The sequence below is a fragment of the Camelus bactrianus genome, chromosome 4 (assembly GCF_048773025.1).
Source record: "Camelus bactrianus isolate YW-2024 breed Bactrian camel chromosome 4, ASM4877302v1, whole genome shotgun sequence".
Taxonomy (NCBI): domain Eukaryota; kingdom Metazoa; phylum Chordata; class Mammalia; order Artiodactyla; family Camelidae; genus Camelus; species Camelus bactrianus.
Genome location: NC_133542.1, coordinates 72,355,129 through 72,364,263, shown reverse-complemented (window position 1 = coordinate 72,364,263; position 9,135 = coordinate 72,355,129). Strand labels below are relative to the sequence as shown.

At 37.6% G+C, this 9,135-nt stretch overlaps 1 protein-coding gene across 11 annotated transcripts in view; it reads left to right on the top strand.

Annotated features, from left to right (window-relative positions):
- The window catches only part of FNBP1 (formin binding protein 1), a 122,359-nt gene that overhangs the window by 25,928 nt on the left and 87,296 nt on the right, over nucleotides 1–9,135 (top strand). The window lies entirely within an intron of this gene.

Sequence of the window (9,135 nt, the reverse complement as noted above, 5' to 3'; positions counted from 1 at the left end):
AGCTGTACCCTCCCCCCCAATAGCTTGTAATAACTGTAAATAGAGTATAACCTTTAAAAAATGTGAATCACTATATTAAACAGCTGTATTTTATATTATACAACTATACTTGAAAATTAAAGAAAAAATGATGTTGGCGGTTACATTGACCATGTAGATTATCTTGAGTTGCCAACACCTCCCAGACCAATAACGTCCTTTTATTTGCCTAATTCTTTGAAGAATTCTTGAAATAATGGGTACTTCCCACTGAATTAGAATTTTCCTGTGGTCCTACCCAAAATCCTAGAACAGTGGCGTTTCTGCTCTTAGGCGCAGGGTTGTGGTCATAACCCCCAGCAGCGTGGGCTTCCTTATTAGTTCACCCTGTGGCTAAAAAAAATGCAGAAAGTGGGAATGGAATCTAGTGTTAAAATTGTACATTTTACATTATGTATATTTTACAATTAAAAAAAAGTTTATGAAAAAGAAAAAGACTATTAGGAGAAGTCAGAAAGATCACATTAGACCAGACAATATAGGATCCCTCTGGCCATCGGAAGGAATTTTGGAATACACTGGGAAGTCACTGAAATTCGCTGAGAATAGTGAATTTATTCTGATTTTGTCTGTTTACTGACTCTCAGTGCTCACTTTTCACCCCTCTAAGTTTCCACTTTATCATAAAGACTGGAAGGCTAAAAATTACATTTCTCAGGTGCTTTTGTACTTAGGGATCTGTGTTTAGGTTTCACAAGTGAGATCAACTCTCATGAGATTTGAAAAGCAAAAATGAGACAGTGGGAGGAAAACAAAATACCCAACCTGGTAAAGTTGTTGGAACATCAAATGAGTGGATACGGAGTAAAGTGCTGAAAATTGGCACCAAGTAAGTAAGTAACTAAATAATAGCTTGCTGACAGATTAAACATCCTAGCAGTATCATAACACAGGTGAAACTGTAACATAGACGTTATGGGACTTCTCACTGCTAGTGCGGTGAAGTGCAGAGACTGGAGTCTAACTGCAGTGCCTCATGCTGCAGAATCCACAGACCTCCCCCTGCCGTGCAATAAAATGCTTGTCTGACCAGCAGTGCTATGTGTTTTTAGTTTATTCATTCTGGTTCATTTTGAAAGCATTGGTATCAGTGTATTGGTTATATTAGCATTTACCCCAAAGAAATGTGTAACACGGAAATAGGAGCTCAGAACAGCGAAAGAAGATGCAGCTAGAAATAATTTACAACCACTCAAAACTAGAGCAAACCTCGTGGGTTTTCTTGGAAATATCCATTCATGTTTATTTTTAAAACTTTAATAGCTTTTAGTTATTAAAAAAAAATTAGGTTTATGTATTTTTTAATGGAGATATGGGTGATTGAGCCCAGGACCTCATGCATGCTAAGCAGGCAGTCTACCTCTAAGCTATACCCTCCCCTCTGGAATAGCTTTTAGTTATTAAGGAAACTGACTACCTGTGTATAATTTAATAAAAACACTTGTTCCAGGATTATAGGTAATAATCTAAACACTGAGCTATCTCATAGTCTTTGGTAACAGATTAAGGAAGGCAGCCATACACTAAAATTTTTTTTTTTTAACTTTTTTTTGCACTTGGTCTCAGGGACTTACCAGTCCTAACGGTATGACTTGTTTTTGTTTTCTTTTTTTTAACACCTTATACATGTACAGTCTCATGTGATCGCGTGCTCTTCGTAAATCACATTTTGAATAACTCCACGAGAGCAGAGTACTTTGGCTGGAACACGTTATCATGAAATCTGGGATAATAAACGACGTATGTGAACCAAACTGACTCTGATCATGTACTCGAAGGAATTAAATCGCAGAAGAATCACGGTGATGGTTGAAGAAGTTTCCATTGACTCATTCATTCATTCCGCAAATATTTACCAAGGGCACCCAGGCGGTACGTGCCGTGTCGGTGTGGACTGATGGTGCAGGATGTGGTGAGTCAGGCACAGATGAGGTCGTCTTGAGTGGATGAGGTGACGAGTGTTGGGATTACCAGCGAGGATGCCTGGTGCACCTTTGGTAAATGGATCAGTATGAAGGTAGCAGCATTTGGCAGTAGTTTTAGAAATTTAAAGGAAAAGACATTTGAAAGTGAACCCTGGATTTCTATTAAATGTTACATGACATGTCGGTAGAGATGTTTTGCCTTTTAGGAACTTGCATAAAATGGCAACATTTATGCCAATGAATTACTGCCTAGAGGAAATAGAATGCAGTAAAATGAAGGTAGAAGTTACTTCCAGACTAGATATTTTCTTAGGTGTCTTTAAAATAATAACGTGTGAGTTAGATTAGCACTGTACTCTATTGATAATCAGGAAAAATGCTCATTGAAGAAAACTTGGAACACCCAGAGAAGCATAAAATAGTGGAGAACCTTCTTAGTTTTAACCCCCTGAGGTAACCATACGTTTATATTTCTGTGTCAAAAATATATATCAAATTTTAAATCCAACAAACTAGGAAAGACATTTATACCAAATATGACAAACTTTAAGATATGATGAGTTTATGCAAAACAATAAGATACATTCAAATTTTCTAATAGATAAGGGGATAAAGATCAAGAAGGGAACAGTTGTGAGAGGAAATTCCAGATGCCAGTGAACATGTCTAAAAAAGTTAACGTAACAAATAATCAAAGAGATGCAGAATAAAGCAATTTTGGGCTTTTTGGGTTTTGTTTTTGTTCACTTGTGTTTTTGTTTTACAAATGGTAATATTCGATTCTGGTCGGGGTTCTGTAAGACAGGGACCATGTTCTCTGTTGGTGGGGTGTAATTTGTTCACCTTTTCCGGAAAAGACTTGGGCAACAGACAAGATTGGTTTTCATTCAGCACAGCTGGCCTCTGCTCTGACTGGATGGGGAGTCTGTTGATAATTGGTTAAATATTTTGACTGTCACTTCTGCTAATAGGTATCAATGGATTTTAAAAATATTCCTGTCTGGAGACCCAGTAGTTCTTCTCCTGGGAATAAACTAAATTAATTTTGAGTTAATCTTTCTGAGATTTCTTTATGGATTTGTACAGTAAAGACCTACTAGTATGTAAGCTCCAGAAGAGTAGAAAATTTATATTTTCTCTTTGCTGTTATGCTCTCAGTTCCTAGAATAATGTTCGACACATTATAGGTGCTCAGTAAATATATCGTTGGGTGAATGAAAGGATGAATGTGATTTTGGCATAGAGAGGAAACAGCATATGTTGCTTACTGTAATCTTTTGTGTTCTCTTAACCTTCATAAACATTTTATTTGAGAGAAATTATTAAATTCCTGTGATAGTATGTGAAAAATATTTCTAGCTTTTAGACAATAAATAGTCTTGGATTTTTTTTTCAAGTTTTTTCCTCCTGAGTGTGAAGTCTTTTTTTACAATCAATAATCAATCCAAATTGTAGAACAGATAAACAAGATTATACTGTATAGCACAGGGAAATAGACACAAGATCTTACGGTAGCTCACAGAGAAAAAAATGTGACAATGAATATACATATGTTCATGTATAACTGAAAAATTGTGCTCTACACTGGAATTTGACACAACATTGTAAAATGATTATAAATCAATAAAAAATGTTAAAAAAAAGATCAATCCATACTCAGGTATTAAATGATGCTCGTCTTCCAAAGAACGTTTTATATTTTTTATGGGAACAAAATAAGAAGCACATCAATCAAGGAAAAAGTAATAGTAACAGATTTTTCGATTGATTTCAGTTTTTTTTTCTTTCATACATGTATCTTTATTTTCGATCTCCAGTTGGCAGAGGGTTTGAGTGATCTTAAATTTCTCTTATACCGAAGAGTTTCACATCAATCCAACTGTAAACTAACAATTAAATATTAATTGTGGTGTATAGAAAAGCAATTGGGTCCTGTACGTTTATTTTGTATCCAACAATCATGTTAAACTCTTAATTCTAATAAGTTACCACTCGATTATTTTGTCTGTGCACGTAGTTAATCGTATTATCTGTGGGACAGTTTTATTTCTTCCTTTCCAATCCTTATATCTTTTATTTTTCCTATCTTGTCTTATTGAGGAACTAATTTCCCCAAATTAGACCCAACATCCATTATCCATTATCTTTGGAGCCAAATGTCTTTCGGGATTCCAATTTTTTTAGAATTTAGAAAGGAACTATAACAAATATGTCATATATCATACAACAATATGGTTCTGCCATGAAAGATGAGAATTATCACACTAAGTGTGATACATCAAAATTATAAATAGGCTTGGGTAATGTTTGTCACCAGATGAGTTTAGAAAAAACTTGGCTTGTGGGAATCTTTGGACTTTGGATTTGCAAATAAGGAGGCTGCATTAAGATAGTTATAATAGTTGTTCTTGTAGCATTTATCTCAATAAATTATTTTAAAATCCAGACTTTCTATCTGATTATTCCTTCCTCTAAAGGCTATTCTCTCATTTTAATTCCTCTTCTGAGAATGTCCATGCCAAGACATCAACTGTTTTGAGAGTATAGAACTAAAATAAATTATATTTCACAAGTTTAACAGGGCAAATAGCAAAATTTTACACTTACCAGGTATATATACATTATGTCGTTTGTTTTTTTTAAGAACCTGTATCAGGTAGGGAGAGGCTATTTTCCCATTTTATAGATAAGAAAACTGAGGCTTAATAGAGAAAGAATTTTGCTCAAAGTAACATGACTTGTGACTATTAGAGTCAGAATTTTAACCCTAGTGTCAAGGCTCCCAAGTCCAAAGCGTTTATATTACACTCTCTTGCTTAGGAATGTTTGGGAATATAAAATTTAAAACTTCTGGGTCTGGATTATGGGTCTAAGTAGAAGAAAATATTGATCAGTAAGGCTTTTGGTATTTCTCAAAACTTAGGTTTCTCAAAACAAATTTCTTCTGTATGGTAGAGGGAACTATATTCAATATCTTGTAATAACCTTTAATGAAAAAGAATATGAAAATGAATATATGTATATATATATGCATGACTGGGACATTATGCTGTATACCAGAAACTGACACATTGTAACGGACTATACTTCAATTAAAAAAAAAAACTTAGGTTTCTCTTCTTTAATGGGCTTCCTCTAGTAAAAAAACAAAAACAAAACCTCTTTTCAGAATCATAGATTATATCCTGAAGCCTTATTAAATAGTTTTAAAACACAGGCTTTAAGCCATAAAGAAGTCTTAGAGAGAAAGAAGGATTGTATTAGGTGGCTAACGTTTGCCACCAGTTTTGAAATCACCAGACTTGGGAAATCCTGGCCGTGGTCTCCAAAGTGTTGACTGATCGGGCTCCCACCAGTCTCCCCTTCACGCTACTCCTTCCCTTACACTCCAGATCCACTGAATGTCTTTCATTTCCTTCAATTTGCTGTGCTTTTTCCTTCCTGAGGCTTTTGCACATTCCTTTCCCTCTACCTGGAACATTTCCCCCTCTGTCCCCTCTCTGCCCCAAGTTGCCCAACTGACTTTTACTTACCCTTCTTGTTTCAGTTTAAACAGCACTTCCTCTGAAAGGCTTTCTCAAATCCCACATCTAGAGTGAGCACCACTGCCCTGTTAGTTTACCCCCCATTACAACTCTAGGGTTCTCCACTCCAATTCCAGTGTCCAACACAGAGCTGGTTCATGGTCAGCGCTCTGTAAGAAATGATTGAATGCTTGCAGTTTTTGGAAAGAAAGACAAGTGTGTGGGTTAGATTGAAAGTAACAAAAGACCTCAAAAAGGCAGCTTAGATGATACAGACACATATTATCTCACATTACAGGAAGCCCAGAGGCAGGGATGTCCCAGGATGGGTGTTGAAGTTCAGTAATTTCTTCAGAGAGCCGGGTGCCTTCCATTCCTTGCTTCTGTCTTTCCCAGCACAACAGCAACGCTTCCTCCTCATGGTTACAGGATGACTGCAGCAGCCCCAAGCATCACAGACAGCTACGACCAAGTCAGTAAAGAAGAGGAGTTTATCAGAGAGGATAATCTCTCTCTCTGTAGCCCCTGGTAGATACGCCGTATATCTGACTAGTCAGGGTGACCTCACACACTCATGTGTGGCTGCAAGGGAGGCGGGAAAAGCAGTCTTGTAACAGGAGAGGTGCTCAACCCACAGGATGTGTGGCAGGTGACTGCTGGATATCAAGGGATATCTTACAGAAGCAGGGGCTGGAAGAACAGGCCCATCTCCCAAAGGACTTGAAGTCAGCCCATGGAAAGCGTGGTGGTACACCCATGTTGAATGCCAGAAGTAGTGTTTTTTTGCATCTCTGCTTTATTCTCCATTTCTACAGATTCATGGCTTTTTTTTTCCCCTAACTTGGCATGCACAGGGACCATTTTCACCTCTTACCTCCAGCACCAGAGAGTTTCTGGAACTATCGGTCCAGTGTAGCTTTTCACGTGGATCCTTTGGGTCAGATGCTTGATTGTGGCAGTAGGGTTAAGAACTGGGATCCTTTGTCTTTTGGGGGGGGCGGTAATTGTTTTTTTTTTTTTTTTTTTAATTTTTTAATGGAGGCACTGGGACTGAACCCAGGACCTTGTGCATGCTAAGCAAGCCCTCTACCACTGAGCTAGGCCCCCCTCCCCTAGTTTTATTTTATTTTATTTTAACATTTTTTTATTGATTTATAACCCCTTCCCTAGTTTTAATAGGGGACAACACCTGTGCTTGCTTAACCTTCTTTACTTAAAATTAGAAGTAAGTTTTAAAACAGAGGGCGTTGGGTATAGCTCAGTATAGAGCACAGGCTTAGCATGCACGAGGTCCTGGGTTCAATCTCCAGCACCTCCATTAAAAAAAATAGTGAGTTAATACCTAAGAGTTTGGACAATCTTTCTCATTGGTGTTAACTAAGTTTCAGGTGCCAGGGCTCTTTTTTTTTCCTATGATATTTTTGTAATATTTTGCATCCCCACCACACACACCTGGAAATGTTTATAGAGTTTAGAAATAAGTCAAGCTTATAAAGATGTCTTAGAAATAAGTCAGACTTAGCTTTTTCTTCTCATTAAAAATTTAGGTTATATACTTTGTTCTTCTTTTGTCTTTGGACTGCCTTCAAAGATCTTCCTGGTATTTAGAATGTGGTTTCTTTCTCTCTGCCTCCCCCTCTTTTCTTCTGCCCTTGGGTTGGTCTTGAATGTGTTTCCTGGAGGAGAGACTCACCTGTGGAGAAGAGAGTGGGATGTCTGAGAGGTACAGGGAGTTCTCCAGGGCTTAGAGGAGTGCTGGACAGCTGGAGGAGGGACAAGGGACTGAACTCTGGCATCTGTCGATTGAGCGGGCTCAGGAAAGAAACGTGTGTATCTATGTCGACAACATCTATGTAGACAACCTTCGCTGTCCAAGCCAACGCACAGAAACCAGGAAATGAACAGGGAGATCCATTCCAGGTCAAAGTGAGACGGTAATGATCCTGAGTGTTTGTGTTAAAGTTGTTCATCTTACAGTCATGGCTTGACTAAGCCCCTCTTGTGTTCTGTCACAATGAAACAGGGCGTTTTTCCTTATAAGGAGCAAGATTTTGTTCTCTGTGATTAGTTTCTGTCTTCTACCATTGATTCAACCCACCACATTTACAAGCTAGACCCAGCTTTCTGAACCTAGGTTTTACAGCTTCGGCATCCTTAATTCTTTTTATTTATTTATTTAATTGAGGTATACTTGATTTACAATGCTGTGTTAGTTTCAGGTGTACAGCAGAGTGATTCACTTATACGTATATTCTTTTTCAGATTCTTTTCCATTATAGGTTATTGCAAAATGTTGAATATAGTTCCCTGTGCTCTACAGTAGGACCTTCTTGTTCATCTCTTTTATATATAGTAGTGTGTATCTGTTAATCCCAAACTCCTAATTTATCCCTCCTGCCTCATCTTTAATTCCTTCCTCCTCTACTTATGGTATTTGACAATGCCTACCTGAAGGAGGGTATAGCTCAGTGGTAGAGCTGCTGCTTAGCATGCATGAGGTCCTCCATTAAAAATAAATAAAATTAAAAATAAATAAACCTAATTACCCTCCCCCCAAATATCATTTACAAAGTTAGTTGTTTTTTTTGTTTTTTTGTTTTTTGGCAGGGTGAGGTAATTAAGTTTACTTATTTATTTTTGGAGGAAATGCCAGGGATTGAACCCAGAACCTTGTGCATGCTAATCATGTGCTCTACCACTTGAGCTACACTCCCCCCTAGTTTTTTTTTTTTTTTTAATGAAAAAACTAAGCACTTTTTGAAACTTTTTCCTTGAAAATCTTATTTTTTTGTGATCCCTTTGACTCAGCCTACTGGGGACAGTTACAGATGTTTGTTTTTGTTTGTTTGTTGTTTTTTCTGTATCCAAAGGAACAGAGAAGGGGATGGAAAGTGACTAAGGTGTTCTAAGAACATTGAAATAGGCCAGAAGCTCACTGCCGCTTCTTAAAGGAATACATTCCTAGCAATTGCTCCTCCAGATCTCATGTGCCTGGACTGCAGCTCAGTCAAGATTCTGCTGCTTTTTCTACAAAGTTGTATTTGTTATCCTCCCTTTTCATTGCAGGATGCAGGGTGAAGTCGCATCACACTTGGCCGAGGACACCCTGTTTTCATTAGCCCCAAGTCTTCTGCTTTCTGGGATCTTAACATTTGTTGCACATCCAACATCAGCCTCTTTATTGCCCTTTTTACACAATATAATTATTGTTATAAAAATTCCAAAATGCAGCTTTTCATACTCTGTGCCTTTCCACATTCTTTGTATCACACTAACTTCATCCATATGTGGTTACCTCTGAAACTTCAGCTAAGGTGGTTGTTGTTGTTTTTTAACTCATACATCTATTTCTTTTTGGAGGGTGGGTGACTAGATTTATTTATTTATTTTTAGAGGAGGTACTGGGGTTGAACCCAGGACCTTTAGGGGGTTGAACCCAGGACCTCGTGCATGTTAAAGATGCACTCTACCATTGAGTTATACCCTCCCCGCTATAAATGAATTTTTAACAGTACTCCAGGTAGACATTGTGAAATATCTTAAGGTATTGCCCCTCACACATATATTTTCAACTTGTGTAACTTGTGTTTATGTTCTTACCTCTCCTGTTTCCCATGCAGTTGCTACAAAGAACCATGAACTTGGAA